The 19,745-nt window shown below is 41.0% G+C and overlaps 1 long non-coding RNA gene across 2 annotated transcripts in view; it reads left to right on the forward strand.

Moving 5' to 3' along the window:
* The window catches only part of LOC129621322 (uncharacterized), a 98,818-nt gene extending 79,337 nt beyond the window's left edge, over positions 1-19,481 (forward strand). Inside the window, exon 3 of one of the 2 annotated variants that reach the window (XR_008699218.1) lies at positions 19,360-19,481. This is a non-coding gene — a long non-coding RNA (uncharacterized LOC129621322). Of the gene's footprint in view, positions 1-2,877; positions 3,518-19,359 lie in introns of those variants that run through there. The other variant, XR_008699219.1, reaches the window with a different exon arrangement.
* Positions 19,482-19,745: the final 264 nt, after the last annotated feature.

The following is a 19,745-nucleotide window of genomic DNA, read 5'->3' on the forward strand; positions in this document are numbered from 1 at the left end:
CGCAGGCACAGCTGCCGCTCGGAGTTCAATTTGTTGTCTATAAATATCACTGTTAATACAACCCATTAACTTGGTGACAGGGTGAAGAAAGGCAAATTGCACCAGGTTGGAACTGCCTAATGATGAGTCAGAACTGCTCTGTTCCTACCTGCACGCCTGCAATGAATGGAGAGCTATTTGTAGGCACAGAGAGGGCTTGCTGGCACAAGCTGGGAAAGAGCATAAGTCAAGTGACACTCAAGACTTACTGGTGTCAGGAGCAGAGAGAACTTTTTCTGTACTCTCAGAAATCCACTTAAGATGTACAATAAGTCCCTTCCATTATTCAGTGAATTAAGGGTCCACTGTTATACATAATTCTATTTCATGAAATGGCCTTAGAAAACATATTTTCCCTGTACTTATCATCATGAAAGCAGCAGTACTAATAATTTATTGAACACTCCGTGCCATGTGTCATGATTAGCAAGTCCATAATCTTCCAAGGCTCAGTTTCTTCAATTATAAAATAGAGCCAATACCATGTTGTATTAGAATGTAAAGGGCCCAGCAAAGAACTTGGCATTCTGAAAGCACTTGAGAAATGCAATAGACCTTGGGAAACAGTAAGTAGGAACTGAGCCTCCTAGAATTATCACTTGAAGATTGGTTGAACTTCAGGGTAGTTTTTATATACTGCTTGTATTTGAAAAGTTGAAATTTGGCTATAAAATGTGTACAGTTCCTCATGCTTCCAACTAAACATTCATTTCTATCCTTCTCATTCCAATAGTCCTGCCCAGTTTTAGGAAGACAGAGAAACTTAAGATTTGCTAAATACCTACAATGGACGAGGAGTTTTACATTATCTCATTTGATCATTTGATTCTCATGACATTGTAAAGTAAGCATTATTATCCTCATCCAAGAGTGGAGAAAGCAAACTCCTGAAAAACTAAGAATTAAGAATTTACCAATGGATAAAGTGCCAGAGATGGAGTTTCAACCTAGATCTGCTTGAATCCCAAACCTGAATTCCTTCCAGGACCCTGGGTAGTCTCCTGAGAACACATTACCATTAGCAACTACTCAGTGTTACACTAGAAGAATCCTCTGTAAACAAAACATGGGGGTGTAGAGCCAGGGGGTTGACCCTTCTGGCCTAGTCTCTGAATCTCACTGGATTCTGTGAATAATTAGTGTCTCAGAAATGAGGCCAGGTTTGCTGTTGATGATTGAGTATAAATCTGTTCTTGGGCAACACTGGAGAAAGATAATTCTAGCCTGTTTTTTTAAAATCAATTCCCCTTCCTGGCAATCTGGTCCAGAACCCTGCAGTCCTTACAGATGTCCTCATTTTGTGCCTCAATCCCCTTCAGGAGGGAGCCACCACCGCTCCTTAACAGCCCAACCCAGACATGAAGATGATCTTCAGTCCCGCTGTAGACATCTCTTGTATAGAATAAATAGCTCTAGTTCTTTTAAATTTCTCATAAGACCTATTTTCTTAGCCTTTCAAAAATTTTCATAACTCGTGTTTTTTGGACACTTTTCAAACTTTCCTTGCTTAAATTCCTGACTTCAAAATTGGGCATTTAATTCTAATAGAACTCTGAGAAAAATGAACTAAAGGACCTATCCCCTAGTCCAGTAATGTCCATGCTTATGCTGAGCACTATTGAGTTTTTTCCCTCAAGGGAGAAATGCCAACTTTGGAAGAAAGTGTTGAAGTAGGAAATCAGGGATTTTTAACAGTATTTCACAGAGTTACAGATACTGCTAAGGTAATGGTCAACACCTCTACTTACCCTTTTTAATTCTAAGAAGGAACATAAAAATGAGTTATTTATTTTACTAGCATCAAGAACTTACAAGGATGTCAAACAAATGAATCAATTAAATGAACCTTACTACTATTTTTAGCCCAAGAAGAGCAAAATCCTTAGTTAATAAAACAATTTGGGACCCACAGGAAATTAGCAAATAAGCTAAGATAAAGACTGTATAGCACAAGTTTTTTTAAAGTTTTTTAAAAAGTATATAGATTTGGGTTTTTAAATTTTGGGGGAGTTAAAAGGGAATACTTGGAATAAAGGAATAAGCTGCTTATTTACAAAATACCTACATATATTTAGCCACAGGGAAATATGCTTACAGTTTGATATTTGAAGGTTTAGTATTTGATTGGTTTAATTGCTTTGAGGTTATTATCATCATTTCATTAACATTTTCTTTCAGCTTATGGATTAGAAGATCTTTCAAAATTCTTACATGTGATGTTTTGTTGTATCTTTGATCTGTATTTTTTTCCTTTGAAAGTATATTTTCAGTTTCTTGGAGCCAGTGAAAAATAAAATGCAATTTACAGAAATATGTTATCTACCAAACTGGTCATAATAAGCAGACAGATCTGGCTATAGATCCTATCTCCCACACTGACCAGCACTGTGACCTTGAGAAGATGATTAAAACTCTCTGTGCCTTCAATTTTTTTGTGAGCATGAATGTATGTGAAGTTCTTAGTATAGGCTTGGAACATCTAACATCTCAAAAAATAATATTCTTGTATTTGTTCAGTTAATTTGAATTCTAATCCTTCAAAATATTAGTCATCTCACTATTTTAACAATTTTGTAAGAACATGAAATGTCAAATTAACAACCCTTTGAAATACAGTTGAAATATTGCTTCTTACAAAATTGAACTATTTTCTTGCCTTTTTTCTGACTATATCTGAAAAATATTTATTATTTCTTTATGAATCATCATTAACTTGTGACATTTCCTCTCTTAGGACATTTATGTATGCTTTATGCCTGTATATGCTTTTTTGCCAACCAGCATGTCTTGATTTTCATCTATAACATAATCATACCCTAATCCCCTAATCATATGTAGGGGTTCCCAGGTAGCTCAGCTGGTAAAGAATCCACCTGCAACGTAGGAGATCCCGGTTCAATTCCTGGGTCAGGAAGATCCCCTGGAGAAGGGAATGGCTACCACTCCAGTATTCTGGCCTGGAGAATTCCACGGACAGAGGAGCCCGGCAGCCTGCAGTCCATGGCCTCACAAGGAGTCGGACATGATTGAGCGATTTTCACATTTTCGATCATATGTGTGCCTCTTCTTTGCCTGTGGTTCCAGGATAGTTGTTTGTTAAATAAGAACTTCTATTCTCCTGATTTTATACCCATAGAATATAATTTTTTTCTCTCATAGAATTTTTTCTCTGACAATTTTCCTAAGCCAATTGAAAACTTAGGAAACATTGGTATTAAGTTTCTGGCTAATAAAAATGTACAAGTGGACAGTTAATACCAATTTTCCATTTTTCTCTACTAGTGGAAACAAAAATGATCAAACTGTATGGTAAACTGTTTCTTTGGTGGTCAACAGTGAACCAGGATTCCTGGTTCTGGACTTGGCCATGAAACTGACCATGCAGACCCTGGACTCAAGTCAAGTCATTGTCTTTGGACAATGGGGCATTAGCAAGTATAATACAAGTGGAAGCTTGATAAGTGCTATCATACTTGGGTTTGTTTTCTCGGAATACTTGCTCTTGGAACCTAGCTGCCATGTTGTGAAAAAGCCCAAGAAGCCACAAGGACAGGCTTTGGGAGGAAAGGAATGAGGCTTCTGGCCGACAGCCCTAGTTGAGATCCCAGCTTACAGCCAGCATTAACTTGACAGCCTTGCGAGTGAGTCATCTTGGAAGTGGACTATCCTTCTCCAGTGGAACTGCCCCAGCTGAGGCTATATGGAGCAGAGACAAACTGTCCCCAGTGGATCCTGACCAAATTACAGAATTTGGGGCAAATAAGTGATTGCTGTTAAGTTGCTATGTTTCTGGGAGGCTTATCTGTGGCAGTAGATAACCGATCATACAATCATTCTCATTCTAGACTGTAAATATATCATCAAAAGAAATTGGCAGCAAATCGACTCAATGCTCTGTTGATGCTTGACAAATGTAAATCTCTCCCACCAAAGGCATAATTAGATCTTGAGAACAAGCAGGAGCTCAAGGCTTAGGTGAGCAATTGGCACTTTTCCAGTGGGAGCAATAATGTCATCTCTCCTCTTCCTCCTTCCTTTTTCCTTTTCTGACACATATTCATATGAGGGCCACTGACAGTCAACAAGACACACAAAGTTCCTGCACTGATAGGACATGTTTATCCTCCAACCACTTCAATTCTTTCTCAGGATGTCATCACCTTTGATGGATTGAAGTCTGACTTACTTTCTCACTCCTTGCTGCTGCTGCTGCTAAGTTGCTTCAGTCATGTCCGACTCTGTGCAACCCCATAGACGGCAGCCCACCAGGCTCCCCCGTCCCCAGGATTCTCCAGGCAAGAACACTGGAGAGGGTTGCCATTTCCTTCTCCAATGCATGAAAGTGAAAAGTGAAAGTAAAGCCGCTAGGTCGTGTCCAACTCGCAGTGACCCCATGGACTGCAGCCTGCCAGGCTCCTCCGTCCATGGGATTTTCCAGGCAAGAGTACTGGAGAGGGGTGCCGTTGCCTTCTCCCTTCTTACCCCTTACACAGTATTAAAGTGTTGACAAATGACCAAAAAATGGCTGGGCAGCAAGAAAGAGTGTCATTAACCCATTTTCAGAGACAATGACGGACACAGATGAGAAGAATTGAGATCTTACATATGCTACATTCATATTTACCAGGTAATTCATCCACACTTATATTAACTGAGGGTGGAAAAGCTCTGTACTTTCCTCAGTGGGAGGCATGTCTCTCAATGGTCCTGTGACTCCAGACTTCCCTGTGGAATGTTTCCTGGCATCTCCTGGCTGTAAGGCACGGTGCCCTTCCATACTCATCAAGTCTGTGAGGCCTCCCCAGAGACCACACATGCCTTTCTGTGTGAGAGAGTAGGTGGATTTTCATAGCTGGGGCAGGCCTGAGCGGAGAAGCAGCTTTTGGCTCAAGCTGAAGAAGAAAATAAAATAGATGGAGATTCTAGTTTCCTCCTATACTGAGCCAATGATGAAAAGGCCTGTTCTGGAAATCCCAAAGAGGAAGGAGTAGAAAAGAGTCCGTTGCACTATACATATTTTATTGACTCCCAAGCAGAGGAATCACCTGTCATTTCATCAGACAATTGAAGATTAAGATGTTTTTCTTTTTAATCTGTAGGGAGACAATGCAATGTAGTACTTGGAAGAATAGATGGGCCCTGGGTCAGACGCCAGGTTCTTAAGTTATCCTGACATACGGACAAATCCCATTACCATATAAGTTGTTTAATATCACTAAACCTCAACTGCCTTAATGTATGAAACAGGGAAAATAATACACACCTCATGAGTTGTTGGGAAGAGCAAATGTGCCTAGTAAATGCTCAATAAATATAACCTGTTAGTATCGGCTACTAGGCCTTTCCCCAAACATTTAGCATTTTCTTTCCATTGACTGAATATGCTCTTAATTCTGCAAAGCACAGATAATCATTCTGACTGTTCTACAGACAAACTTTTTTGGATGCATTCTGCTTGCTCATAAGAAACCTTCAAGTTGCAAGTTTAAAATCTTCTAGCTTTAGAATACCTTTTTTTTTTTAATTTTATTTTTAAACTTTACATAATTGTATTAGTTTTGCCAAATATCAAAATGAATCCGCCACAGGTATACATGTGTTCCCCATCCTGAACCCTCCTCCCTCCTCCCTCCCCATTCCATCCCTCTGGGTCATCCCAGTGCACCAGCCCCAAGCATCCAGTATCGCGCATCAAAACTGGACTGGCATTTCATCTAAAAATACACATTTTTCAAGCCATATCATGTCTTTTCATTTGTAAACATTGAGATGATCTGTGTAGTCAAAGATCTAAAGCAAAGCATATTCTTACAGTGTAGAAGTGAAGCTTGTGAGGCAGCCTTGAGTCATCTCTGGCTGTGGGAAGATTTTGATCATACATCCTTGTTGGAAAAGTCCACTCTCCAGGGAGCAGTAGGATCACTATGATATAGAGAGTCTTCAAAGAAGTTCTATGTTAAAATCTTTATTGTCAAGCCAGCCAAGTTCATCTCTATGCACAGGCCAGTTTATTGACAGAACTGGACAATTACTGCACTTCCTTTCCCTTCCCATTCTCTTTCTCCCCCCACCCTCCCTCACCCTCTTCCTGTCCCTTCTCTCCCCTCTCTTCTTCTGCCATCATATTCTCCTTCTTCCTCCCCCGACCCCCCGACCCCTACCCCCCACCCCCTCCACCCCCGCTTTCCCCTTCACTCCTCCTCTTATCATGTTAAGCCTTGCATTATTTTCCTTCTTACATACTTGGGGCTGCTAGGGTTTTGTTACCTATAGAACAAGCAACAATGAAAATCATCTCTGTAATCTTTCAACTTTATCCTGTAAAATGGGAACTTGCCCCCTTCTATACTCCTTTCAAATTGTGCTATAAAGACTGAGTTAGAACTTTCTGAGGGTGTTCAGTCCTCCTCCTCCTTTGATAACTGAAGCTTGGGAAATTTGCCCTCGAAGTCCAGACACATGCATATGAGACCCAGGGACTCAGTAACTGGAAAACTGTGTTCTCACTTTATAACCACTTTTTATCAGGTACTTCCATGCCCAGTATCCACACAGTGGGGATTTGCTTGTCAGTTCCCTGATCTTGATGTTTCCCAGTCCTCTTACTTCTAGAAAAGGGCCCAAGTTGGGTGCCAGATAATGGCAGAGTCAGAAATTTCAAGTACTTGTTTTGACCAGAGATACCTAAAGAGTCCAGACTTTTCTGTTTATTCATAAATCTGCCCGAGCAGTCAATAAGCAGTCAAGTCTGGCCTCTCTGACTTGAGAAGAGTCCTGATATTAGCAATGAGTCTGAGTCCTGGAATCTGGAAAAGTGCCATTTGCCTTGACTGAACAGGTGAGAAATGGCCAACTGATAGCTCTAGAAGTGAAGAAGTTTTCATTATTTTCATGATGGCTTATATCAGTATTTAACAGCAAAATGCCATGGTTCATTTGATGTAAGAAGCATGGTAAAATGACGGCTTTTTTTAACATTGTCTGAGTCCATGAATCACTCCTTCCCAAAGAACTGTGTCTTATTCCTCCCCATGTGCAGCCTTGGAGCTTAGGACAGCATCTTGGGAGCAAGTAGGCACAGAGCAAGTGCTGATTGCCTGAACGAATGTGTGTTCTGTTCAAAGCTTCATCAATTGTCATATACTAAATCATTTTTGTGATTAAGGCTCTTAAATTTGATGTTGACAGAGAATTTAATGCCAGGTAAATCTCTGGGTAACAGATCTAACTTACCCATGCTCTTTCACTCTCCTAGGACCCAGGGTAATTTTGCCCTGGAATGTGGGAATATAAGTTTCTTGGATATCAGAGTTTGAGGGGAGACTCAAATGAAAATCATAAGAGAGGGGTCAAAGGGGCCACATTGGAGTCCTAAGATCAGTACTCAAAGTGGCCTAGGAAAATGCTCTTCCTGTCAATCATGATACCTGTTACAGGGCTGGGAATTTGGTGGAATAGAGAAAAAAAAAAAGAGAGAGAGAAAGTAGAAACTTATACTTATGTCCCCTGTGTGACTCTAAGGTTGATCTATGATTGACATCTGTGGAAAGGAAAAGCAAAGAACCAGGACCACAAGAAAAAATTGAGGTGGTTTTCAGTTCCCTCTCGCCGTACTTTCTTTTGTATATTGTCCAGACTTCTCATTGTATAGGTGAGGAAACTGAGGATTACAGTGGCTAAGCAATGTCTCAAAGTTATCTAATCAGCTATAGAGCTGGGCCTAAAATCTGGTTGTCAGCTCTCCAGAGCATCCTTGTTTCTATCAGCTTCCTATTCTCTCCCTCAGTCCCATTGTCAGAGACTTCCTCTCCTGGTCCCTCTCACCATTATCATAATAACAATCTGTGGAGAATTTACCACATCCCAGGCACTGTGCACTTTCCATGTATTTTATTATCCTAACAACTTTATAAGGTTGGCACAATTATCATGAAGTTTAGAGAGGTGAAGTAGCTTTCCTCAGCTATTAATAACAGTGAGTTCAAAGCTCATGTTGTTGAACACTGCTCCCCAGCATCTCTGCAAGGGGCTTGATTTGCATATTGTCTCCATTCCTGTGGAATCAACAGGGCTTGCTTTTTTTCTATCAATAATTCATGTTTGAATGTTTATTTGTTTTCTGGGGGCTTCCCCAGTGGTTCAGTGGTAAAGCCTGTGCCTGCAATGCAGGAGACACAGGAGATGTGGGTTCGATCTTTGGGTTGGGAAGATCCCTTGGAATAGGGAATGGCAACCCACTCCAGTATTCTTGCCTGGAGAATTCCATGGACAGAGGAGCCTGGTGGGATACAGTCCATGGGGTCACAAACAGTCAGACACGACTCATCAAGTGATCACACACACATTTGTTTTCTAGGGCTGCCATAACAAAGTACCACAAACTGGGTGGCTTAAATCACAGAAGTTTATTCTTTCACAATTGTAGAGGCTGGAAATTTGAGATCAGAGTGTTAGTACGGTTGGTTTCTTTCCAGGCCTCTTTTCTTGGCTCGCAGACATCCGTCTTATTCCAGTATCTTTGATGGTCTTCCTTCTGTACATGTCTGTGTCCTAATGTCCTTATAAAGACAGCAGTCATATTGGATCAGGGCCCACCCTAAGGACCTCGTTTTAACTGATTACCTCTTTAAAGACCCAGTCTCCAAGTAGTCACATTCTGAAGTACGGGGGATTAGAACTTCAACATGTAAATTTTGAGGGGACACATGTTAGTCTGTGACAGCTGATATGTCCCTTTTGAGATATTTTCATCTTGAAGAAATTCTCTTGGATACAAAAGCCCAAAGCAATAACCTGCAGTGGGTGGTTCCAGCACCAGAACAAATGCAGTATGTGTTCTGTTTAGGAGAAGGAGGGAATAATACAGGTTTTAACTTCACTTCCCATTATATTGGCCAATTTTGACTCATAGATAACTTGCATTTATGAATTATGAATTCTCAGGTCAACTTAAGGGACTTGGATTATCAGAAAAACAATTTACACAGGTAGTGCCTGTTCGTCAGACCCTCGATTGTCAATATGTATTTCTAATAGTCATCCCTTCTGGAAGAATCTGTAACCATCAGAATTTAATGTGATTAACAGCAATTTTCAAATTACAGAGGTATCTTGGGTAAATTCCCAGGGTCAAAGAAGAACACGTCCCCAGAGCCGTTTACTGTTAGCTTGAGTACTATTTGCTTCGTGTGCAAATAATCACTGGCTCCTGAATGAAGAGAGGCCAATTCCTCTTTCTCAGGAAGGCCCTCAAGTTCTGTTTATAAGTCCTCTTTAGCAGAAAATCCAGACTCAGAGAGCCTGCAGTTACCCTCTGACTTCTCCCTGTAACAAAGTAAAATCAAGGACAGGGTGGGTAAACAGTTCACATGACTGGGCTTCAAGAGCTGCCCACCAACCCAGGGCCCCTGGAATCAGGAGCCAGTGAGGAAGCCTCGGGGCTTCTCCTGGCATGTAATGTGGAGGCACACAGTGGCTCTGTTGTCCCCAGAAGATTGAGGTGCCAGGCTGCTGTGCTGAGAAGAAGCAGCAACCTCTTCCCCTGTCTTCTCTTCCTGTATGTCCCCTCCTCCTTCTTGGCGCCTGAACTTGTTGTTCAGGTCTGGCAGGTTGTGCAGATGGCATGGTATTTTATTGGACCCATCAAACCTGTGTCCAAAAGGTGTTTGTTCAGTGATATCAACACTGACTGATGTTTCTTTTCCCTTACTTCCATTCCCTACCACCCCAAAAGCCCTGGCTTTATTTCCTTTTGAAGAGTACCTCGATTAAGGCTGTTATCTTTAATTTAAACCAATTCAATTTGTCATGATCAGTCATTCAGTTGTGTCTCACTCTTTGTGACCTCATGGACTGTAGCCCGCCAGCCTCCTCTGTCCATGGGATTTTTCAGGCAAGAACACTAGAGTGGGTTACCATTTTCTTCTCCAGGGGATCTTCCCAACCTAGGGATCAAATGTATGTCTCCTGTATTGTAGGCGTATTCTTCACCTGCTGAGCCACTGGGGAAGCCCCAAGATGACTTCAAAAATAAAATTCCCATCCTTGGTATCTAATCCCAACTCTTCTGGAACTCAGTTTGCAACCAGCATGAGTTGCTTGAACTTGCTCACCCTCATGAGTCTTCCTTCTGTAAAATCATCTTGAAATTTCCTTATAGCTCTGTCTCTACCAAGAAATGAACCAAACAGTGTGTGGCTTATCTCCAAACTGAAGACTCTGGGAGACCCAGCAGTCCCTTGTTCCTACTGTTTGTTGGGGACTGTCAGTTGATTCACCCTATCACTGGGTGAGGTCGGGGGCAGGGGTGCCACTGGCTGTGGGCTCAGCTCTGCCTCCCAGACAATCCTCCTGAGACAAGTCTGGGCTTTTCCCCAAATGCTTGTGAAAGCAAGTCAGAGCCTGAGAGATAGGGTGGTCACAGGACAGGGGAGTGTCCATATTTGTTTTTGATCCCCAGAACACAACAGATGGACTTAGGATAACTTGGGATGTGTAAGTGAACATTCTTGTCAAGAGGCCAAAGAGGACAGTGCCAGAACCACTCTGTGCCAGATTGTGCCACAGGCTGCTGCTTCCCCATGGGGGCTGGGAGGCTGAGGGCTGTGCGCTGCCCCAGCGAGAGGCGGATGTGTACAAAGCTCCAGCATTGCCTCATTTTGTTCACAGCTTGTAGGTACCTCACCTAGCAAAGGACCAGCCATTCTTCCTCCCTTCTCTCTGTTCCTCCTGTCTTTTTTTTCTCTTTGAAGAAAGCATTCATTTTCTCTTTTCAAAGCCATAACAAAAATGTTTATTGCTGTTTCTAAATAAGAGGGTCAAACCACAGTGAAAAAATTTAATTACTGCTTCATGGAAAATCCTTTCTTCAAAATAGTGATGTGTCTATGCATTTGAACACTGAATAATCTTTGTTGCATCATTGATAACTGTTTAATGTGCATTATTCAGAAAACCTGGAGAGATTAAAAATTTGAATGCTACATATTTTTTCGTATACTTGAGAAAAGTATACGAAAAAATATACTTTCTGTATACTTCCATATACTAGATGTTTTTTTAGCCATTTATGCTGTCACCGATGTACTCCTCATTTGTAAATAACATGAAATATTTGTTCATGGAGGTGGAAGGGCTTTTCACATGATTCATAGCCATCTGGTTATATAGCAGGAAATGAGATGTTTGGCAGATTTTTTTCTATCATTTTTTGGCCAGTGCTTCTTTTTTTTTTTTCCTGAAGAAATTAAACATGTGTTCCATGGCCTATGACCTGTAAGAGGCCTCATACTATTTCTCGGTATAGTCTCTAGGCTAGCAGTACACGTGTTGCTAGGAGCTCAGTGACCACTGAACACAGCTGCCTGGAGTTAATGATTCAGGAGCCACCATCTGTGCTGAGTTCTGTCTCCACATTTGCCACGCCAGATACGGCCAGAGGCCAAGGCAGTGCTCAGGCTCACAAACCTACATCCTGCTCATCAGAAAATTTCCCAGGGAGAAGTCCAGATTTCGGAATGTTAAAACTTCAGGTGAGTCATTAGAGTCTCACCTTTGGGGAGTCTGTTGGCCAAGTTAGTCAGCCAGACTATGACACGTCAGCCACTAATATGTAACATGGCAAGCCACAGGGGCCTGACAAATCAGTTAGCTCCAACAACCTCCTTTTTTATATGCAAATCCAAATTTCTCTTTATAGTTGTGCTGAAGAGACTATAATGTGTTCTTGGTAGTTACTGCTACTGCTAAGTCACTTCAGTCGTGTCCGACTCTGTGTGACCCCATACATGGCAGCCCACCAGGCTCCCCTGTCCCTGGGATTCTCCAGGCAAGAACACTGGAGTGGGTTGCCATTTCCTCCTCCAAGGCATGAAAGTGAAAAGTGAAAGTGAAGTCGCTCAGTCGTGTCCGACTCTTAGTGACCCCATGGACTGCAGCCTACCAGGCTCCTCCGTCCCTGGGATTTTCCAGGCAAGAGTACTGGAGTGGGGTGCCATTGCCTTCTCCGTCTTGGTAGTTAAGGTTTTTAAGGATAAGCATTAAAGGCCTCTCATGTGTGGAGCTGAAAGGATTTATCCTTTGCTTTGACCCCTTTTTTACTCATCCTGTGTGAATTTTCTTCTAGAAGCGGCCCATCTTGGATTGGGAAGATCTGGCCTTTGGGTTGGTGGGTGAGGAGCAGAGAAGGATATGAGAGATGGCATCTTAATATGCAAGAGAGGCTGGACCATAGATCTAGGCAGGCTGTGCACTGAGCTGTCCACCCAAAAGTGTTGGGTAGGTTCTAGGTAGATGATATCAGGAAGGAAACTAAGGCAAAAAGAAAGAGTTTCAAGGAGAGGATGAGACGCAGACATCCTGGGTAGGGTTCCCCTCTCATAGCACACAGCTGTGGACCCCTTTTCATAGGGTATCTGTGGCTTATGCTGTAGGCAGGGAAGGAAATGTTAAGATCAACAAATTAGCTCAGATGCGTCCCCTCTAACCCCCCAAGATTGCACACAGGTTCAGACCTAGAGCTTGAAACAAAAGATGAATTTTTCAGAATTTTTGAAATATATAATGTGCATATAATAGAGATTGGCCAAGAGAATGCATTAGTCATAGCAACACAAGAGAAGACTCTACACATGGACATCACCAGATGCTGAATACCGAAATCAGATTGATTATATTCTTTGCAGACAAAGATGAGGAAGCTCTATACAGTCAGCAAAAACAAGACTGGAATCTAAATGTGGCTCAGATCATGAACTCCTTATTGCCAAATTCAGACTTAAATTGAAGAAAGTAGGGAAAACCACTAGACCATTGAGGTATGACCTAAATAAAATCCCTTATGATTATGCAGTGGAAGTGACAAATAGATTCAAGGGATTAGATCTGATAAACAGAGTGCCTGATGAACTATGAATGGAGGTTCATGACATTGTACAGGAGGCAGTGATCAAGACCATCCCCAAGAAAAAGAAATGCAAAAAAGGCAAAATGGTTGAGGAGTCCTTACAAATAGCTGTGAAGAGAAGAGAAGTGAAAAACAAAGAAGAAAAGGAAAGATATTTCCATTTGAATGCAGAGTTCCAAAGAATAGCAAGGAGAAATAAGAAAGCCTTCCTCAATGATCAATGCAAAGAAATAGAGGAAAACAATAGTATGGGAAAGACTAGAGGTCTCTTCAAGAAAATTAGAGATACCAAGGGAACATTTCATGCAAAGATGGGCACAATAAAGGACAGATATGGTATGGATTTTACAGAAACAAAAGATATTAAGAAGAGGTGGCAAGAATACACAGAAAACTATACAAAAAAGATCTTCATGACCCAGATAACCATGATGGTGTGATGACTCACCTAGAGCCATACATCCTAGAATGCAAAGTCAAGTGGACCTTAGGAAGCATCAATATGAACAAAGCAAGTGGAGGTGATGGAATGCCAGTTGAGCTATTTCAAATCCTAAAAGATGATGTTGTGAAAGTTCTGCACTCAATATGCCAGCAAATCTGGAAAACTCAGCAGTGGTCACAGGACTGGAAATGGTCAGTTTTCATTCCAATCCGAAGAAAGGCAATACCAAAGAATGTTCAAACTACTGCACCATTGCACTCACCTAACATGCTAGCAAAGTAATACTCAAAATTCTCCAAGCCAGGCTTCAACAGAACATGAACTGTGAACTTCCAGATGTTCAAGCTGGATTTAGCAAAGGCAGAAGAACCAGAGATCAAATTGCCAGCATCCATTGGATCATGAAGAAAAAGCAAGAGAGTTCCAGAAGAACATCTTCTGCTTTTTTGACTATGCCAAAGACTTTGACTGTGTGAATCACCACAAACTGTGGAAAATTCTGAAAGAGATGGGAATACCAGACCACCTGACCTGCCTTCTGAGAAATATGTATGCAAACCAAGAAGTAACAGTTAGAACTGGACATGGAACAACAGACTGGTTCCAGATCAGGAAAGGAGTATGTCAAGGTTGTATATTGTCACTCTGCTTATTTAACTTATATTCAGAGTACATCATGAGAAATGCTGGATTGGATGAAGCATAAGCTGGAATCAAGATTGCCAGGTGACATATCAATAACTTCAGATATGCAGATAACACCACCCTTATGGAAGAGATCGAAGAAGAACTAAAGAGTCTCTTGATGAAAGTGAAAGAGGAGAGTGAAAAAGTTGGCTTAAAGGTCAACATTCAGAAAACTAAGATCAGGCATCTGGTCCCATCACTTCATGGCAAATAGATGGGGAAACAATGGAAACAGTGACAGACTTTATATTTTTGGGTTCCAAAATCACTGCAGATGGTGACTGTAGCCATGAAATTAAAAGTCTCTTGCTCCTTGGAAGAAAAGTTATGACCAACCTAGACAGCATATTCAAAAGCAGAGACATTACTTTGCCAACAAAAGTCCATTTAGTCAAAGCTATGGTTTTTCCAGTAGTTGTGTATGGATGTGAGGATTGTACTATAAAGAAAACTGTTAGTTACTAAGTAAGTAAGTAAGTGTTAGTTGCTCTGTTGTGCCCGACACTTTGTAACCCCATGGACTGCAGCCCTCCAGGCTCCTCTGTCCATGAGATTTTCCAGGCAAGGATACTGGAGTGGGTTGCCATTTCTTTCTCCAGGGGATCTTCCCAACCCAGGGATCAAACCCTGGTCTCTTGCGCTGCAGGCAGATCCTTTACCAACTGAGCTACAGGCTTAAGAATTGATGCTTTTGAATTGTGGTGTTGGAGAAGACTCTTGAGAGTCGCTTGGACAGCAAGGGATCCAACCAGTCCATCCTAGAGGAAATCCGTCTGAATAGTCATTGGAAGGACTGATACTGAAACTGAAACTCCAATAGTGTGGCTACCTGATGGGTAGAACTAACTCATTGGAAAAGACCCTGATGCTGGGAAAGATTGAAGGCGGAGAGGAGAATGGGACAACAGAGGTCGAGATGGTTGGATGGCATCACCGACTCAATAGACATGAGTTTGAGTAAACTCCGGGAGTTGGTGATGAACAGAGAGGCCTGGCGTGCTGTAGTCCATGGGGTCGCAAAGAGTCGGACACGACTGAGCGACTGAACTGAACTGGTATTGTGTATATTGTCCAAGTGTATAGTGTGTATTTGTAGCTGTGATGATTTGGCGGGGGGTGTGGGGGGGCTGGAGTAAAACAATTTTTACAGAGCAATCCTCTCTGAAGATGGCAGGAAACTGGAAGATTGAGAATAAAAGTCTCCACCAGGGACAATGGACACCATGACCTTCTTGCTGGTCACCTGGTTTTCCTGACTGTAATCCATCCTCCCCACTGCTGCATAAAAGAGTGCCTCAAATGGAGGTCTGCTCACTCTTAGGCTCAAAAAATGTCTGTGCATCTCCCCCTTACAGAATAAAGCCCAACCTCCCTGGAATGGTCTCCAAGTCTCTCCCTGGTCTGGCTGCAGTCCAAGTCTCCAGTCTTGTTTCCCACACATTTGCTCATCCCCACCCAGAATGGGCACACCCTCGACTCACAGGAAGCTGTTCATGGCTCTAGGGCAAGCCCTTTTCCTCCACACCACCAGTGCTTATGTGCATTCATCCACTGATGCCCTGGCCCAACTCTGCTCTTGGAAACCTTACCCTCTCTTGATTCCTTGAGTCACAGTCAACCACTCCCTCATCTACTCTCAGACATTACAGTGGGGCTTCCCTCTGCTTTGTATTAAATCCATCTGTCTGGTGCATTTCCCACACCAGTTTGGTAGGCTAGTGCTTTGAGGGACTATTTGTAACTAATCTTTCATTCTTCACAGTCTTGAAAATAGCAAGTGCTCAATAAGTGTTCAATCTACTGCTTTCCTGTGGTGGACATTAGCCGCTGTCTGTACTGAATCTTTTTTTTATAGGTGTGCATTTATGCCTATGATTATTAACCAATAATTTAGGTTAAAGTAGAGCTACTAGTCTGAGTAAGAAAAGTTATCTGATCACTAGAATATTATTTCTAAAATATAACTATTACTTTTGAGTATCTGCAGTTATCAGATAAAGTGCTGTTTCTTCTTGAATTGATCCTGATGAACAATTTAAAATTAAGATATTGTAATAGCCTTAACAGTGCCCATCTATGTTTCAAATTCAGTAAAATTATTTTTTATAATGACAACTGTAGGGTTTTATTTTTTTAAGTATACTTGATTTACGGTGTTGTTAGTTGCTGGTGTACAGCAAAGGAATTCATATATATGTATGTCTCTCTATATATAGGGGTTCCCTGGTGGTGCTAGTGGTAAAGAGCCCACCTGCCAGAGCAGGAGATGTAAGAGACGCAGGTTTGATCCCTGGGTCAGGAAGATCCCTTGGAGGAGGAAATGACAACCCACTTTAGTATTCTTGTGTGATATGTATTCTTTTTAAGATTATTTTCCATTATAGTTTATTATTACAAGATATTGAATACAGGTCCCTGTGCTATACAGTGGGACCTTGTTATCTGTTTTATATGCAGTAGTTTGTATCTGCTAATCGCAAACTCCTAATTTATCCCTCCCTCCAACCTTTCCCCTTTGGTAACCATAAGTTTGTTTTCTATGTCTATAAGTCTGTTTTTGTTTTGTATATAAATTCATTTGTATCATTTTTTAGGTTCCACATATAAGTGATATATGATATTTGCATTTGTCTGACGTACTTCACTTAGTATGATAATTTCTAGGTCCATCTATATTGCTCTCTTTTATGGCTGAATTATATATATATACACACACACACATATATACACACACACACATACATACATACATACCATATCTTCTTTGTCCATTTATCTGTTAGTGGACATTTGGGATGCTTCCATGTCTTGGCTACTGTGAATAGTGCTGCTATGAACACTGGGGTGAATCTATCTTTTTGAATTATTATTCTCTGGACACATGACCAGGAGTGGGATTGCTGGATCATATGTTAGCTCTATTTTTAATTTTTTAAGGAACCTTCATACTGTTTTACATAGTGGCTGCACAAATTTACATTCCCACCAACACTGAAGGAGGGTTCCATTTTCCCCACACTCTCTCCAATATTTATTATGTGTAGAAATTCAGTAAAATTATCAGTACCTAAGTGGATACTTCCAAAGTGTTTATCTAACTAAGAGAAGTGTTTTCTTTGAATTTTTATTCCAATTCTATTTATATTATTGTTTTGATTCTCACAGAACAAACTTTAGCCCAGGTTTGTTCCTGTCAAAATTAGTGAAATTGTTGAATCAATTTAGATAGAAATACAAGATTTTATTATACAAGGCAAAATAGAAGAGAATAAGAAAAGTGATAACTTTGGATTTGTTATTTCTTTTTATGCTCAAATTTTCAGGGAATATTGGTTCATTGAGTTAGCAAATATTCCCTGATTACACATTATTAATCATTTGAGAAGATTTCATCAAGACTTGTAGTTTTATGCTAGTTTCAGGTAATAGTGATATTTCTGATAAGTAAAATAAAAAATATACTTTAGAGTTATGATATTAATGATTAACTATTTATTATTTATCTTTTGTCAATTTAAATTAATAACCAGAGTTTAGTCATTTGCAGAAGCCAGCTTATATGAAATACATAAAAAACATGTCTATATTTTGTAAGTGCTGGTACATATGTCACTAATAATAACTAACACCTCCTGAATGCTTACTATGTGCCAGTCACTCTTCTAAGTATTTCACATTTATTAACTCACTTAATCTATTGCGGGGGGTGGGTTGCTTCCCTGTGGCTCAGCTGGTAAAGAATCTGTCTGCGATGCAGGAGACCTGGGTTGGGAAGATGCCCTGGAGAAGGGAAAGGCTACCCACTCCAGTATTCTGGCCTGGAGAATTCCATGACCTGTATAGTCCATGGAGTCACAAAGAGTCAGACATGACTGAATGACTTTCACTCACTTAATCTTTGGAGTAATTTAATTTCTATAGAATTTAGGAAACATGATAAAATTATCATTTTATTTTAGAGAAGAAATAATAGGCACAGAAAGGTTGAGCAATCTTCCTGAAGTCACACAGCTGGCAAGTGGTAGAGCCAGGGAACAAAGGCAATGCTGACCACAGGTAGGGATTAACTGAAACACCATGGGAGATAAAACAGGAAATTCAGTCCTTGCTTCAGGGATCCCATGGTTTAATAAAGAAATTAGACATGTACCCCAAATTCCAAGAGGTGAAACACACAAGGGACATTCAGTTCAGTTCAGTTCAGTTCAGTCGCTCAGTCGTGTCCGACTCTTTGCGACCCCATGAATCGCAGCACGCCAGGCCTCTCTGTCCATCACCAACTCCCGGAGTTCACTCAAACTCATGTCCATCGAGTCGGTGATGCCATCCAGCCATCTCATCCTCTGTCGTCCCCTTCTCCTCCTGCCCCCAATCCCTTCCAGCATCAGAGTCTATTCCAATGAGTCAACTTTTTGCATCAGGTGGCCAAAGTACTGGAGTTTCAGCTTTAGCATCAGTCCTTCCAAAGAACACCCAGGACTGATCTTTAGAATGGACTGGTTAGATCTCCTTGCAGTCCAAGGGACTCTCAAGAGTCTTCTCCGACACCACAGTTCAAAAGCATCAGTTCTTCGGTGCTCAGCCTTCTTCACAGTCCAACTCTCACATCCATACATGACCACTGGAAAAACCATAGCCTTAACTAGACGGACTTTTGTTGGCAAAGTAATGTCTCTGCTTTTCAATATGCTATCTAGGTTGGTCATAGCTTTTCTTCCAAGGAGTAAGCGTCTTTTAATTTCATGGCTGCAGTCACCATCTGCAGTGATTTTGGAGCCCCCCAAAATAAAGTCTGACTCTGTTTCCACCGTTTCCTCATCTATTTCCCATGAAGTGCTGGAACCAGATGCCATGATCTTCACTTCCTGAGCTTTAAGCCAATTTTTTCACTCTCCTCTTTCACTTTCATCAAGAGGCTTTTGAGTTCCTCTTCACTTTCTGCCATAAGGGTGGTGTCATCTGCATATATGAGGTTATTGATATTTCTCCTGGCCATCTTGATTCCAGCTTGTGCTTCTTCCAGCCCAGTGTTTCTCATGATGTATTCTGCATGTAAGTTAAATAAGCAGGGTGACAATATACAGCCTTGACATACTCCTTTTCCTATTTGGAACCAGTCTGTTCTCTCATATTCAACTTGATTAGATTCAGTAGAATCTCTCATATCCAATTTTTATTCTAACTTATAATGTACCCCAGGCCATTTATTTTAGATTAAGAAATATTTACCAATCTAGAGAAAGGACTTTGGCATTGTTAAAAGTTTTCTCTCATTATTTTACAGTTCTTCACTATCACCGAACTTAACAGCATTTTTGAGAGGATGGAGCTCAACCTTACTCGGTCTTTCTAAAATATCCAATACTTTTTTTTTTTTTAAATAAAAATCTGTCTTTTGTCATGGAATGGTGTACATATTATTTAATTAAATTACATAATTACAGCAAAAGCTGTAACAGCATAAATAGGTTTGGGAACAAACACAACTGCATCCTGGTGAGCATACAACTCACCTAGTGAGAGTGTGAGTGTGTGGGTTAGCTAAAGAGGGCTTCCAGCGGTGAAAACTCAGCATGCTGGGGCATTAGACAATACTTTTAGGTAAAGAATAGAGCATGATGGTTAATCCAGGGGCCTATATAGATCTTAAAGAATACTTCTACTATGCAG

This window comes from Bubalus kerabau, chromosome 10 (assembly GCF_029407905.1).
Source record: "Bubalus kerabau isolate K-KA32 ecotype Philippines breed swamp buffalo chromosome 10, PCC_UOA_SB_1v2, whole genome shotgun sequence".
Classification (NCBI taxonomy): domain Eukaryota; kingdom Metazoa; phylum Chordata; class Mammalia; order Artiodactyla; family Bovidae; genus Bubalus; species Bubalus kerabau.